Raw genomic sequence first — 16,466 nt, forward strand, 5'->3', positions numbered from 1 at the left:
GTGACCTGCTCCATTACCTTTTCCTGTATTTTCCGGTGTTCTACATAAGGAGTGTGTAATTTATCATCAAAAAAACAAAATCCCAAAACTGAGCAATGTGAAAAAAAGGACTCCCGTCTCTTACAAGAACTGCCAGCTGGGGCCATCACTCAGGCAGGAAACAGGAATTCAGCAAGTGGGCCAAAGGGAGACTCAAGTTTTCAAACAGGAAGCGACATGGAATCTGCTTCTGGCTGTCAGAGATTGCTAGGGTAAAGCTCCTGGGGAAAGATGATGCCTGCCTTTGTAGTCGAAAGGTCATTAGGGGGATTAAGTTGAGAGGCTAGCTTTGTGTAGTATGCTTAGTTCCATTGATAGGTAGAACCAGGCGATCAGCTAAATTTAGTCTGAGCTATGGTATTTAGTGCCCCTTTGTGATCTAGAACAAATCATTGCAACTTGCTTGGCTTATAATTCTTTCATGTGCATATAACCTAAATGTCTTGGCTCTATTAGACTATGTAAACAAATGAAAGTTAACATTTCCATTAAATTGCAAAATTACATCAGAGGAGACTACCAACTTGATTCCTGGAAATTAGCTCACTAAAATGTTCCCTGGGGACATGTGAGACATTCCTCAGTTCAATTTTAGGTGCACCTAGAGCTTGTGTTCTCTGACTTATCACACTGCTGCCTTGGCTCCTTAGTACACCACTGGTCTTCCCCTCTCCACACCCCTTTCTATAGGGAGGACAGACAGGGGATACTTGTGTCCCCTCCTACACCCTCTCAGGCATAGAATGGGCCTTCCATTAATTCCCCTTACCACAGGGCAGTTTTGGTTTATAACGCTTATCAAGGCTTTACTGAAGATTCCTAGTGTTAAAAAAATGATTAAACAATTTAGGGGATACAAATGAACTTTATTTTGTATTTCATGAAGTGGAAAGTCTCCTTTGGAGAATTGCAAAGTGGGGCAGCAATCAGGAGGCTTTTATAGAATAAAGAAAAAAAGAACAAGGAAAAGAAAAATAGAAAATATCTGATTGGCTGGGGCCACATAGTCAACTTTGTTTGGAGGGAGAAAGAACAAAGAAATAAGTATAGAGCCCCGAGTTGGCTTGGTTTCGGGGGACTGGCTGACCCGACATACTGCAGTTTTGATCTAGTGGAACATTTACACAGACAGGAGAGTTATTTAAGTTTTGGTTTGCTGAGGTGGCACCTTGTGCAGGAGCAGTTTCATCTTGGGCCTAGAAATTTATTTCAACACTACAAGGGAGAGAAAAATAGAACACAGAATAAGCTGTGACGATACCTTCCTTCCCCCATTCCCTCGTCTTTTTTTTCCTGTCTTCCTTCCTTCCTACTCCCCTTCCTTCCAATTAATAGGTATTGAGTAACTAATAACACTATGTGCCAGGCATATGTAATTAATAACAGATGTGGTTCCTACTTATACATTCTACGTCTATTAGAGGAGAAAGACCAAATAATCAAATAAAAATCATATGTTGCTAAATGCATTGGGGAAAAAAAAATAAGAGTCCAGATAGGGAGGAGCTTACCTCATCTGGGGAGGTAGGACAAGGGTTCTTTTTTTTTTTTTTTTTTTTTTAGGACAAGGGTTCTTAAGGAAATGAGAGTACAGCTGAATGCTGAAGGATTCATGGGCATTCAGAGGCTAAGGGGGCAGATAGGGAAAAAACACCTGATGCTGAAGGAAGTCTGCAAAGTGTGTGGGAAGTCTCCAAAGCGTGGAGGATCTGGCCCTACTTTAAGGAACTGTAAGAAAGACTTTCTGAGAGGGAGAAATAATAGCAGAAGAGAGTAAGGTAGATCATGGGTGGAATCATATGAAGCAACTGTAGGCTTTTTAAGCAGAGGAGTGAGCTGCCTCAGTAGAAGTGCCAGCCCTGTGGGGAGAAGAGCACTTACTTCAAACAGCAGGCAAGAAGGGCAAAGGTAGGAGCAAAGTAACTGTGCTAGGCAAGGAAATATGGACTTTGTAAACAGGATAAATTTTATTGAGTATTGAAAGAGAATGATCAACATCTACACAAAACCTGGCCACAAATGCTCAAAGCATTATTTTCATAAGAGCCAGAAAGTGGAAACAATCCACATGTCTACTAAGTGATAAAATGAGAAATAAACTGTGCTATGTCTATACAGTGGAATCATCATTTGGCAATAAAAAGAAATGAAATGCTGACAGAAGCTACAACACAAAGGATGGGTTTGTACAAACCCTTGAAACACAAGGGTTTCAAAGGATGACCCTTGAAAACATTATAAGTGAATGGAGACACCAACGACCACATATTGTATAATTCCATGTATATGAAATACCCAGAATAGGCAAATGTAGAGACATAAAGTAGATTAGTGGTTGCTTAGGGCTGGGGATGAGGTGGGGGACTGACTGCTAATGGGTGGAGTTTCTTTTGGGGGGGGGGGGCAAAACTGTCCTAAAATTAAATCTTGGTGATGATTGCACCTCCGGGAATATACCAAAACAGATTTAACTGTACACTTTAAAACAGGTGAATTGTATGGTATGTGGATTATATTTAAATAAAGCTGTTGGGATCTCTGGGTGGCGCAGCGGTTTGGCGCCTGCCTTTGGCCCAGGTCGCGATCCTGGAGACCCGGGATCGAATCCCACGTCGGGCTCCCGGTGCATGGAGCCTGCTTCTCCCTCTGCCTATGTCTCTGCCTCTCTCTCTCTCTCTGTGACTATCATAAATAAATAAAAATTAAAAAAAATATAAAAAGCTAATTTAAAAATAAATAAATAAATAAATAAATAAATAAATAAATAAATAAAGCTGTTAAGACAGAAAATACTTTTAAAAAGAATCCAGGAACTAGGGACATCCACAGAAATGGATCTTGATCTTCAATTTTTTCTCACTTCACATTCATTGTACTCCAAATAATTGTAGCTAGCAAAAGAGACCAAGGTCTGTCTTGCTAGGGTGAGTTGGGAGGATTTATGGCTCTATTAATATATGTAAGAGTGGTGGAGTGGAGTCCATTGTTCAACTACATTAGAAGTACCAAGCAGCTGTTTCAGTTAATCATTACGAGGACTGCAAACAGCACGCAAAAGAGAGCGCTCCATTTTTTTCAGCATTTTAAAAGAATAGTCTTAATTTGCTAAAATAATGCCTTTTCTCTTTTTAGCATTTTTCCCCTTTAAAAAGTAGTGCTTATTTGAAATCTTATTTTCATTAACATTAAAGTGTTAGCTTAACTTTAAAATGTCACCTCGGATCTTTTAAAGATTTTCTATTTCTTAAATCTTGATCAGGAACATGTGAACCATTATTAAATACTACGTGGGTTCAAAATAGCTACAGGGAATATGAAGTTGAACAGGTGGCAATGCTTCCGTTTTCACACTCTGAGAAGGCCAAGGTTTCTTAGGGAAGCATTCCTGGTATCTGTATGAACCAGTTTCATAGTTCCTCAGCTGGGGTGTGTGTGTGTGTGTGTGTGTGTGTGTGTGTGCGTGCACACACACGCAAGAGTAGGGGCATCCAATTTCATTTGGCTTGCGCTGCTGACTCTTAGATTTTACAAAAATTTCATTTCCCTTTCCAGCTTCCGTCTTACTGATGCGTGCATGCCAAAGTGTAATTCAGGCTTAACCACTCTGTGTGTAAGCTAGTTAAATTGTCTTGTTTTATGTATGAAGGAAGCTGACACTCAGGAATGATAAGGAACCTTGATTTGGTCACTTTACCAGTTAATGAGAGATCTTCCGGTGGCAATACAGTCTCCTGATTTCTGATTCTTTTAGTGAAACATTTTCATATCCTAAACCTTCAACCTCTATCTTTTCACATCTTATAATTAGGAAATAAATATCTGCACCGAACATGACTTTATGTTGTTGTTGTTTTTTTTTTTCATAGAACTGACTTTAGGAATAGATAGAAGAGGTAGTTATCTGTGTGGTGTCCATAGAGAAAAATCAATCAATCAATCAATCAATAATGACTTTCCTTTTGGGACATTCATTTTCCCAAGTAACAAAAAAGTTTCCACTCATTTCTCTTATTAAACAGCAGTAACTGAAGATGCATCCAGATGCTTTTAACAAAAGGCAGCAGCCGGGCACCATGGCTCTGACCTAATGGATTCTAAGAAAAGGAATGTCAAGGTCATTGGAAAATTAGGCCTTTCAGGATTGTGTCCGTGTTGGGACTACTAGTCTCAATCTCCTTGCTTCCTCTGTGACCTCCTTAAAAAAAAAAAAAAAATTCCATTCTCTGCAGGGAAGACTTTTAGAGACAAAAAGGGTAGAGCATAGGTGCCCCCTCCCCTCTTTAGAATTCTAGGGCCTGGTCCTGGAGTTCCTGGATCGAGTCCCACGTCGGGCTCCCTGCATGGAGCCTGCTTCTCCCTCTGCCTGTGTCTCATGAATAAATAAATAAAATCTTAAAAGAAAAAAAAAAAAGAATTCTCCATCGCTCTCTGTTGCATTTAAATCCTCAACAATTCCTTCCTCAGCTTACAAAGCCTTACAGGATGCGGCCTATGTTTGCTTACTTCTCCAAGCTTATTTCTTCTTACTTTCTCCTATTCCCCCCCCCCCCCCCCCCCCCCCCCATCAAACCCAATGCAAGGCCTTTGAATTCGCTCTTCACTTTGCCTGGAACGCTCTTCCATCCGACGTCAGCCTGGCGGTTGAAGCAAACCACGGCTTCCGCGTGTCCTCCAAAGGCCCGCCCCTCCAGCAGCCGCCCAATCATCACCATCACCATCGCAGCATCGACTGTTGTGATTTTCCTTGCATTGAGCTTGACGCCCCCCAACATTTGTTGTCCTTCTCCCCTTCCTCCCCCGTAAGCACCCAGACTCCTCTGCCCCCATCGCTGCTCAATCCACGGCCTGGAGCCGTGCCTGACATCTGCAGCAGCCCGCCCAATGCAGAAATGGGATGCACGAGGGTTGCACCCTTTGACCCCCCATCTCCCAAACAGGGGTTAGGACTCCTCATCACGAGGATGCCAAGTTCCAAACGTCTTCCGCATCCTCCGGGGACTTCCCGCCTGGATGAGAGGTCCGCCGAGGAGGCTGTGCAACTCGCCCGGACTAGGCCTTCCCGGTCCTAAACGCAAATAACAGTTAGGTGATCGTGCGCGGCTCGGGGGCCCCGCGGGGACCCACGCTTGACTTCCCGAGTCCGACACCGCGGACGTCGGGAAGGGTGAGCACTAGGGCCCGGAGAGCCCGCGATGCTCCTCGCTGAGGTTCGGGGAGGGCCGGCGGCCTGCAGCGCTGAGTGGTCCTCCCCCCCCCCCCGCCCGCGATGCCGGGGAGAAGGGGCGGAGCCACGCCGAGAGGATGAGCCCCGCTTAGGCCGCCAGAGGTGCCGGGGCTGCGCTCTGGGAAGAGCCCCCGCTCCCCGAAGACGGCCCGGCGGGCCCAGCCCCGCTGACCCCACGGCGGTGAGCCCAAGGCGCGGTGGGGGGGGCGGGCAAGGAACGCGGGAAGGGCCCGAGACCAAACCTGCGCGGCCGGCCAGCGCCTGAGCATCTTGCCGGAGGAAAGGGTTAAGCCGTTTCCAAGGTAACGGATCAGGAAGCGCGCATGACGTTCGCCGCAGGTTCGTAGGTCAGCCTGGAGTTTAAAGCTCCCACGGCCGGGCGGAGTCTGGCCAATAGGGAGGCCGCCTGGGCGTCACGTGACGCACGCCCCGCCCCCGCCGGCGAGCGGCCCCAGAGCACGTGGGAAGGTTTTTTTTTTTTTAAAAAGCCCACCCACTTTTGCGCGGGCTCGGCCACCGAGTTGTTCTCTCGCGAGAGGCGCCGCGGCCTCTCGCGAGAGTGAGTGGGAGGCGTGGGGACTAGGTGGTGGTGCGGGCTTGGAACTGCGGCGGCGGAAGCCGGGGGTGGGCAGGGCGAGGGCGGGGGCGGGGGCGGGGCGGGCCGCGGGGCGGGGAGGGGGGAGGGCCGGGGGCCGGGGCGGGAGGGGGGCGCCCGGCCGCTCGGCGGCTCGCGCTAGGCTGGTGGTTGCGGGCCGGTGACATGCGTGGGAGCTGCGGCGGCTGCGGCCCCAGGTGAGGCGTGTGCGGAGCCTCCCGCAGCGTGAGCCGCGCTTGGCCCCGGGGGCGGGGTGGGGGGGGCGCGGTGCAAGGGGCGGCCCGGCCCGCAGCCCCCGCTCGGATTTCGGGGCTGCCCGGAGCTGCGCCGCCGCACGGCGGTGGGAGGAGGGCGGGAGGAGCTGGGCGGCGAGAGGAAGCCCGCGGCGCTGGGTCGGGGGGGGAGGGGGTGTCCTTGGCCTCGAGACGGGTCCCCCGGGGTCCGGACTGGGGCGGCCCGGGTGCAGCCTCCCCTCCCCCCGCCGAATGACGAGCTCGGTGTGCATCCCCGGGGTGGTCCTCGGAGCCGGGGCTCCGGTGCGGGAGCTCAGTGTCCGTGGGGTGCGCACGGGAGCGTTTGCAGGAGGAGGAGGAGGTGGAGGAGGAGGTGGAGGAGGAGGAGGAGGAGGGGGAGGTGGAGGACGTTGCACTTTGTCCCCGAGCAGCATCCTTCAGTGTCAGGACCCCAGAGCCCTGGAACCTGGCGCAGCCCAGATCGCGGGACAGAAACGGAAGGCGCCAAGCAGCTCCCCGGAGCCTGGATGGTTTGCATCGTGCTGTCAGATGTCCTCCGAGGCTGCTCGTCGTTAACGGTTTAGATGCCCTCGCCATTCCGTGTCGCGAATGGATTGGGCGTACTTTTTATTATTCCAGGCGCCTGCCTACTCTGCTTTGCACACACATAGGCGGGGGTGACCCCAAAGTGTTAAAAGCGTTGGTAAGATGGCAACGGCAGGGGGAGGATCTAAACCACTACCAGGGGTGTGCGCAGAGCGCGCTCGTGAATTCGTGCTCTCCCTCTCTCTGTTCTCAAACCTGATTCAGCCGGAGCCGGTTTTGGAATTAAGGGTGTTAAGGAAATTTCAGGCTGAGAAATAGAGCTGACACGCATTACCTAATGGTCTTAAGTGCAAACCAGGGTTAAGCATTCTGGATCTCTCTTCAGCTTCGCAGTTACCCAGCCCCTTGCAAAACACGTAAGCTGCTTCCCACCGCTTGTTAGAGGTGATGTTACAGTGACACTGGTTGATACTGATTCTGACACTCAGTATCTGAGTATCAGATTCCTGCAAAATACTCAGAAGATAGAGAGGACTCAAGAATTCTAAGGTACTCAGGAATGCAAAGATGGTTTTAAGGTCTCGTTTAGGACTTGAGAGCAGCAGTTGGCAGCACGGTTCCCAGCACGATCAGTGTCGAGTTAAAATAGTGCATTAGTAATGAATCTTGTTAAACGTCTGGTCACCTTTTTTTTATTTTTTTGCAAGTAGTACCACGGATTTTCTTACTTTCTTATGTTCCTTCTGGCAAAGCAACCCCAGGGTTGAGAATGGATTTCGCTGTTAGCTGTGGCTGTGAGTAACAGGGCACTTTATGAGAGATCAAAGAACGTAAGGCAGTCAGAACAAATGGGTTCCCAGGCTAAACTGGTGACCAGTGATTAATAAATGTACCCATGTAATTGCACTGTTGCTAACTAAGGTCCCTAGAGATAGACTCCTAGGCTAGTGATGGGGAACTTGCTAAATACCCTGCACCACAGTAAGGGAGCTTCTTCAGCTTCTAAATTCCTGGGATAAATCTAGAAGCCAAAGAAATCCTCCTTTATCTGTAGGGGCTAGAAGAAAGATAGTACATTTATTATTATTTTATTTTTATTTTTATTTTTATTTTTAATTCCAGGAACATACTGTCTGGAAATAGGGAAATTTCCGCTTATAAATAGGCAGTGGATTCTTTTAAATACTTAAGGAAAATATGAAAAACTTAAGAAATGTCTTTTTTGAGAATGGGCAAAAGAGACAGGTCTGAATTTTACAAAGCTCCCTCCCATTCCATCGTGGCAGACTGATTTTCAAGGACAGAAAAATCGAATTCTGTGCTAGTCTTTATAACCTTTTGGTAAGGGTTTCAAGCTTTTAGCATGTGGATATTTGTTGATTTGTCTTGCCTTTGAAAAGTAACTGAAGTGGGGCACCTGGCTGGCTCGGTCTTTAGAGCATGTGACTCTTGATTTTGGGATTGTAAATTGGAGTCCCACATTGGGTGTAGAAATTACTTAAAAATAAACTCTCAAAAAATAAGTCGTTTAGGGTAGGATAATATTTTAGGCAAACTGAATTTGTTCTCTTTCTGTCAGGTGGTCTGCATTTTAATAATAAAGTCACCCACTTGGACGGAGGATGGGACAGGCCAGGAAGAGATCCACACTTAGTTTGAGCTTGACATGAGGATGTGTCAACTGGTAAAGTAGGCAAAGGAAAGAAAAAATACTATTACCAGTTTTGAAACAGACCAGAAGATCCGAAGGTCTTTATTCTACTCGTCTTTGCATATAAAAGTTCATTTTATTGTTAAATACTAGAGAAAGCGTTTGAAGTGTATAGAGACTCAACAGGTTAAAAGGAGAAACAACATTTTTGGATTAATCTGAGATTTTTTTCGTGAAAAAAAAAAAGATAAATGGCCTGGTGGTCTGGAATAGATTGGATGTAACTTGAATGGAAATGAAGCAAAATATAGAGTTTGGGCTTTGAAGTCATGCAGATCTATTAATATAAACGAGCCTCCATTTCCTCATCCCCGGTGGTGAGAGTCCAGATACCTCATAGATATTTTGAAGCATATAGTAGCTGCTTATTCAGTGTTTTTCCTTTGGCCCCTTTTAATGGCTTGATTATTTGGCTGCGAGAGTCAAAAACCCATTTGAATGAACTTAGTTTAAAAAGGCATTTGTCATAACAGTTGGAGGACTGCCTCTGAAGTCCCTTGCATGAAGTCCAACTCAGCATCCTGGGAACTAGAAAATCTCTAGGCAATTAGTTACTTTTAAGTTTTTCTCTGGGAACACATGGTCTTGTCTCTGCCACTCTGGACTCTGTTATATGTGTTCTAACTTCTTTTAAGTTGGCTCTCTTTAAAGCTCTTGGTTTCTGCTTCCCTCTAGCTTGGGTTTGCCGTGGTGCCAGGTCGCTCTGCTTTTGCAGCATGGTCCTCAACAGGTGTCTCTATATTTTAATTCTGAATTTCTGGAAGATAGTCCTGTGGGCCAACTATCTACTCCTGGTCCGTTTGGCTGAGGACAAGGAAGATGGGAATAGGAAAAGGAGTGGGGGTGTGTGTGTGTGGAGACTTAGGTGTATCTCAGCTTGTACTTTTTAAAACTGGGTGTACTGTAGGTTTCTAATAAAGAGGGGATGGACAGGGAGGAGACGATGGATACCTCTGGTGTACTTTAACATCCTGCAGTTGGAGTTTCCCCCCTAGGACTGCATTGAACTTGTTCTCAGTAATGGTCTCCTTCAGGACCGAGTCTTGTAGGTTTGTAAGTTAAGGCAAATTATATAAGCGTTTTGTGCCTCAGTCTCTTTATGTGAGATGGGTATGAAAACAACACTGTGTTGTGAGAAATGTGAATTCTGTTTAACAGCAGTCAAGCAGTGCCTGACTGGCTGGCACAGGGTAAGGATGTCATATCATTGCTCCTGACCGCCTACTGTGATACGGACTTGTGCAGCCTTCTTAGGTGAAAGAATATAGTTTCTTCCTTCAGGAGTTTAGGAGTTGAACGCTGACCACTCCAGACTTAAAACTATTTCTTGACTCCAGTGATGCTAAATTCTTCTAAATCTCTACTTCACCTGCTTTTGCAACTGCCCCTTATTTGTGGTTCTTTGTTTACCTGCCTGGCAACCCTTAATCATGGTTGTCCCTGTAGATTATTTCTTGATCTTTGGTTCTTTCCTAGTCTGTAGGATCAGCTCTCAAGTTCTGTATATATAGATGATGCCTAGAATGATGTCTGTAGTCAGGCTATCTCCAACTAAATGTATATATTTTAGATGCCTTTTAGATATTATATTGACATAAAACACTATCTTCCAGTTACCCTATAACTGGCAAAGGCTCCACTTTCCTTCCAGCTCCCCAAGCTTGAAACCTTAAAATTATCTTTCATGCTCTCTTTTTTTCTTTATGCCCTAAATATATCCTATCAGTTAATAGGTTTTGCCCAGGCTGTTGGGATGCCTCATATGTACAAAGCACTGGGCCATTGGCAAGGAAATCTATTTACTCATTCCTGCTGCTGGCAGGTTAGAGTACAGCCTTATTACTATGTGAAAGAGCTACTTAAATGTATTTTCAGCAATATATTCTTTGAGTCATGGCAACATAGATGTCACTGATAGAAATGTTTCTTGGGCTAAAATTTTGAACTTATTTTTTGTTAAAATAATCTTAGGGTTATGTATCGGTTATATCTAACTTAGGTAGATGAGGGTTATGTAGAAGATTAAGAAACTTCTAAGCCCCATATTCACTTTGGAAGCACAGCCTGAAGATTTTAAGTTTTTTTCTTTTTTTTAAAGGTATGTTTATATTGATATACAGGAAACTAGAGAAGCCAGGATCTTAACAAATAGATAATCACTGATAGCTGTGGTATTTTTAGATTTTATAAGTCAAACAGCAAGTCTGTTCTTAAGGAAGAAGCAAATGTTTGAATTCCTACTATATCAGTTCTGGCTGTATCACATACTGTTTTTGCATATGTTATATAATTGCATTCTTATAGCAGTTGGGAAGATAGCCGTAGCTTCCTGATTTTGCAAAAAGGGGAGATAGCCTCACCTTTATGCTACAGTTTGCCTATTAGGTATTCTGTTTTGTTTTTAATGGTTGCTCCAAGGTTTTCAAGATAACTAAAACTTATCAGTATCATTTTTTGTATACTGTGCAAGCAGTATTTTTTTAACTCTAGCCCACCACATTGTGTATTTTATTTTGTCATGCATTTTACTTGTGTCTGTTGTAAACCCCATTACATTGTTATTACTTTTAGCTTAAAAAGTTATTTTTTAAAAAGATTAAACAAGGAGAAAGTATCTCTATAAAATATCTTTTATATTACCCTCATATTCACCCTTTCAGGCATTCTAAATTCCTTGTTTAGATGAAACTTCCATCTGGTATTGTTTTTCTTTTGCCTGTTATTCTAGTAATGGTTGGCTGGTGATGAATTCTCACAATGTTTTTTCCCTTCAAATAAACTTATTCTGCTTTAATTTTTGGAAGATACTTATATTGGGTATGGATATGTCAGTTGACAATTTTTTTTTTAAAAGATGTACTTGTTTATTTGAGACAGAACATGTATGTGAGCATAGGGAGGGGCAGCGGAAGATGGAAAGAGAGATTCTAAAGCACATTCCCTGCTGAGCACAGAGCCCAATGTGGGACTCAATCCTAGGATCCTGAGATCATGACCTGAGCTGAAATCAAGAGCTGAACCTTCAACTGACTGTTAACATTTTTTTTTAGATGTTGCTCAGTTGTCATATTTATGGCTCAGCATAGTTTCTGACAAAAAGTCTGCCGTCTTTCTTTGTTCCCCTATATGTAATATATACTTTTCTCTCATTGCTTTTCAGATTTTTCTATCACCAGTTTTCAGAAACTGGATTATGATGTGCCTTGGTGTGATTTTCTTTTTGTTTATTTTTCTTAAGGTTTGTTGATTTCCCTTGCATCTCTCAGTTTATGGTTTTCATCAACTTTGGGAAATTTTGAGCCATTTTGTCTTCCTTTTTTTTTTTTTTTTTTTTCCATTTTGTCTTCCTATACTGATCCTGTCCCCCACATTCTTGGGGATTCAGGTGACTATTTACAGTAAATCACTTATGCTGCTTTGTGTGTGGATTTCTGCTTTCTGTGCTTCATTTTGGAGCTTCTATTGCTATGTCTTTAAATTCACGTTCCCTTGCAGTTCTCTAATCAGCTGTTGATCGTACCCAGTATGCTTTTTATTTTAGACTTGTTTTTATCTCTAGAAGTTTGGTTTGGATCTCTTAAATTTTCTGTTTCTCTCCTTGTGGCCATGTTTTCCTCCCCTTTCTTGAGTATATGGAACATATTTGTAATATAATTTTAATATCTTTTATGTTCATTATATCATCTTTGTCATTTCTGGATCTGTACTTAAGGACTTTTTTCTTCCCAGTTATAGGTCACATTTTTCTCTTCCACTGGTAATTTTTGACTGTGTGCTAGCCATTGAGTTTTATGCTGTTGCTTGCTTGATTTTTTTTTAAGAGTTGTTGGATTTAGTTGGGGTTCACAGGTTATTTGGAATCTGTTGGATTGTTTTGAGGCTTGCTTTTAAGCTTTATTAGGGTGACTACAGGTCAGCCTCTGGTCTGGCGCTGACTTAGTTCCCCAACTGAGATAATTTTCTTCTCAGGAGGCCATCCATTGCCTGACATATCTACCCTGCCTGACTGGAGATATTGTTTGGCCTGCTGCTCTTTAGTAGGTAGTTCTTTCCCCTACCTCTGATACTCGGCACAGATCAGTAGTTGACCAAGGACCCTAAAAGAACCCATCTGCAACTCTGATGCTTTCATTCTTTGTGAGCTCTCTCTCCAGTGCACTACCCTGCAAATTCTAGCCACCTTGGCCTTCCCAGACTCTCATCTCTGTCTCTGCAAGTTGGTGAGACTGCGAGACTGCTTAGCTTTCTTCTCTCCATGCTGTGACCTAGAGATAGCAGGCAACTTGTGTTTCCCTTCTTTCAGTGGTCATAGGCCTGGGTTACCTGTTGTCTAATGTCTTAAAACTCAGGTTTCATACGTTCTGCCCTGCTTTGTTGTATTTATATTTAACAAAACATTAATTTTTAACACTTGGCCATTCGGAACTTGGCCAACACGTTTTTGGAGCATTTATTATAAATATATTACCAAATATTATAAAATTAGAAATTATTGGGTACTTTAATACTTTCATAAAGTGTAGAAGTACCCATACAAACATTTAAAGGTATACTTTCCTTTTTAAAGACTTTTTATTTATTAACCCAGCAGATGTTTGAATACCTTTCATGTTAGAATACAGATATAGTAAAACATTTTTATCCTCGAGGAATTCACAAAAGGAAGGAAGCATGCAAATAGTGGCACCAGAGGAGTAAAGGACAAATCACTTTGGGAACATAAAGGAGGTGGCTACTTTTTGGGCAAAGAGGGGCAGATGAGATAAGCCAGATCTTCCTCAAGCAGGAAGGTCCTTGAACCGATGCCTAAAGAGGGAGTAGTTCAGCTGGTGAGAGAGTAGACTGGCGGGAAGTTTAGAAGGGAGCCAGGTCAGGATTTGGTGATTGATTAGATGTAGTACTGTGTAGGGATTGAGGGAAGTTTCCACTTTGGCCTGCTGGCTCATTTGGTTTACTGGCTCTTACTAATGGAATACAGAAAAAGATTGTTTAGAAAGTTTTATTCAAATTTTGACATACCAATATTGGAGTAACTGGGATATTTAGTCAGAAGAGTCTAAAAAATTGAAACAAGGGACTGAAACTCAGGTGCAGGAGCTGAACTGGAGATAAGACATTAGGGAGTTATTTGCATAGTTAAAACCAAAGGTAGAGGTTAAATATCCTTGGAAAACTAGATAGAATGAGTACCATAAAGGACAAGGATGGAGATTAGAAATGTTAGCATTTGAGAAACAAGTGGCGAAAAAATTTAGGGAAGGAGACTAGTGTAGTGACCAGAGAGATGGAGAACTGTTTCTCAATTAGAAGTTACAGAGGGTACTCGTTAAAGATACAGATTTCAGGGTCCATGTAGATCTGAGTCTTGATCTTCAGGGGTGAGGGCGGGTGTTAGAAATAAGCTGATCCACATGTGCACTGAAGTTTGAGAACCAGTGCTATAGGAAGAGAGTCAAGATAGGACAGAGACAAAGAAGGTGTTTCAGAGACTCCTTAGCTAGGTAACTCACGCTGTAAAAAGGTCAGGAAATAGATGTCAACTTTAAAATTTCTTAGGCCGGAGGAGAGGAGGAAAGACTTGGAAATACCTGTTTTCTGATTATGAAAGAACTTATGCACATCCAGAAAAAGAAAACACATAATTGTATCTACCCAGGTGAACACGTTTATACCCATTTAGTAGATGTTCTTTTTCACATTGCATATATATCTGTGCAGTCATACAGATTTTATGCAAAAAATGAGATACTGTGAACACGTGCAAACTTGTCTTTTACTTAACATATCATCTTCCCATATTATAGTTATATGACATTTCGTAACATTAAAAAAGTCCCAGTTGTCATGAATGATGACTGTCATGAGTTTAGTCTATATCCATTACATCCTAGATAGGTGCATATATACACACAGAGTTGCATGTGTATGTTAATTATTTTTTAATGACAAGTAGCACCTACTGTTTACACTGTTCTGCAACTTGCTCTTTACCTTAATATATTATGGTCATGTTGTCACATCAGTGTGTATTGATCTAACTTTCCAGCAGCTGGTAATAATCAGTCCTACAAATGTAGTATGATTTGTTTGAATTGATGGACTTCTAGATTATTTTTAGTTTTTTTTTTTTTTTTGTTTTAGTGAACATTCTTTTCCACATATCTTCATGAATTTTGTGCAAGTGTGTATGTAGGATAAATTTTAAGAAAGGAAATCACAGGATCCAAGATAAGTGTAATTTATTCAGAGTGTTCCATATGTCTGTTTTCTCTACTCCCTATAATTGTTTCTCTAATGCTTTCATCTGTTTTTATTCTGTGATGTTTCTTAAGACTCCGTTGGCGTTCCAGTGTTTATAGCAATATCCATTCCACTTTTTGGTTGCTACTAAGGGGATTTCATTTATTTTATGGTATTGTTTTTATTTTTGAATTTATTATTTATTTTTAAAGATTTTATTTACGTATTTGAGAGAGAGCATGTGTGTGGACCAGTGGGAGGGTGGGGGGAGGGCAGAGGGAGAGGGACAAGCAGATTGCCCACTGAGCGGGAGCACAGTACGGGGCTGGATCCCAGGACCCTGAGATCATGACCCGAGCTGAAGGCAGGTGCTTAACTGACCAAGCCACCCAAGTGCCCCTATTTCATGGTATTGCTTTTCTATCCTGTATCTTTACTGAGCTCTAGCAGCTTGCTTTTCAGTTGCTTGCTTCATCTGTCTGTACTTTCTGTCTCTGATATGCTTTGAAGAGAATGATCTTGATTCACTTAAATTTCTTTGGCTGCAGAAAAACACAGTTATCCCCTGCTTAGTACTCTTGTTTATTTACCATAATAGGGCACAAATCAAAAAAACATTCAGTGGAAAGTTTATTATCAAAACCCAGAGGTGTTCAGGGGAAAATACTGTGGTTTTGGCCCTCTTATGAAATGTCTAAAACTACATTCTAATTACATAAGATGGTGAAGAAACCCTGCTCTCTTGTTCTTTCTCTCCCATTTATCTTTGCTTCATTTCCAAAGATATGCTTTACCAGAAGTATGAGTCATATCATCTCGTGTTGGATTCACTTGAATGGACTGTCGCAAAGATTATTCTCTGATAGATTTTTCCCTTTGTGAGATAATATTTTACTTATGTGTTAAGTTAAATGCAAAGTGATAGAATAAGGTTCAGAGGGATGCCTGGGTGGCTCAGCAATTGAGTGGCTGCCTTTGGCTCAGGCCGTGATCCCAGGATCCGGAATCGAGTCCCACATCAGGCTCCTTGTGGGGAGCCTGCTTCTCCCTCTGCCTGTGTCTCTGCCTCTCATAAATAAATAAAATCTTTTTTTTAAAAAAAATAGGCTTCAGAAAATGAGTGAAGATACAGAACTAAATGTAGTTTCCTTTTTATTTATATAAATTCTGAGGTTCCATTCTGAAAATAGATAATATGGGTTTTGGGTGGCATGATTATATTTGTCTAGATTTTTTTTCTTTCTTTAATATATTTCTTTTTATTTATTTTTTTATCTTGTGTTCCTTCATAGGTCTCTTTGAAGGTTGGATTCCATTTGCTTTAGTGCTGAACTGTGAAGAGAGTGTTCTATCTAGGTCTGCTATTCAGGAGTGTTGTAGGTAGAGCAGTGGGGTAACTAGAGGTGTCAAATCCTGGCAGGATGTTGTCTCAGAGCACCTTGGCCTCCCCCAGCTTCCTTGCCACTGTTTCTTGTGCCTCAGGTATGGCTTGTCACAGCATCTTCTTCCGGTGAGCAGCTCATCTAGATAATTGGTGAGCTTTTTTTTTCTTTAGTGTATAAACTTTTCTTTAGTGTATAATCTTTCCTCATGTTGACTTTGGTTAGTAGCTGCAAAGGTGATTGCTGTTGCCTGCCTCTTACCCCCCAGTTTCAGGAGTCAGAGAGAGTGAAGGTGCTTTGTGTGCTGCTCCTCTGTCCTTCGGTGTTGTTTCTAGTGCAATTGCATCATGTGGGAACACATCTGCGTTATTCAGTCACTCTCCTGTTTCTGGCATCTCAAGGACTTTTTCTTTGTCTCTAACATAAAGTGTGATGAACGAGGAACAGCTTTTCAGTCCTTTACACAGTCTAGAGGAGTGTTCAGAGTCTGGAGTTT

General features: G+C 42.9%; 1 protein-coding gene and 1 long non-coding RNA gene across 6 annotated transcripts in view; one reads left to right on the forward strand and one right to left on the reverse strand.

The window, feature by feature from the left end:
- Nucleotides 1–1,553: 1,553 nt before the first annotated feature.
- Nucleotides 1,554–5,633, reverse strand: LOC140608110 (uncharacterized). Its single transcript, XR_012010088.1, has 2 exons — nucleotides 5,506–5,633; nucleotides 1,554–5,104 (listed from the first exon to the last, which is right to left on the reverse strand). It is a non-coding gene; the product is annotated as an uncharacterized lncRNA (long non-coding RNA).
- Nucleotides 5,311–16,466, forward strand: part of AKAP11 (A-kinase anchoring protein 11) — a 48,804-nt gene continuing 37,648 nt past the window's right edge. For 2 of the 5 annotated variants that reach the window (XM_072782938.1, XM_072782942.1), the window contains exon 1: nucleotides 5,934–6,055. The gene's annotated coding sequence lies outside the window, so the exon portion shown is untranslated. Of the gene's footprint in view, nucleotides 5,566–5,933; nucleotides 6,056–6,522; nucleotides 6,795–16,466 lie in introns of those variants that run through there. The other 3 variants (XM_072782940.1, XM_072782939.1, XM_072782941.1) reach the window with 3 other exon arrangements.

The sequence above is a fragment of the Canis lupus genome, chromosome 17, assembly GCF_048164855.1.
Source record: "Canis lupus baileyi chromosome 17, mCanLup2.hap1, whole genome shotgun sequence".
Lineage (NCBI taxonomy): Eukaryota > Metazoa > Chordata > Mammalia > Carnivora > Canidae > Canis > Canis lupus.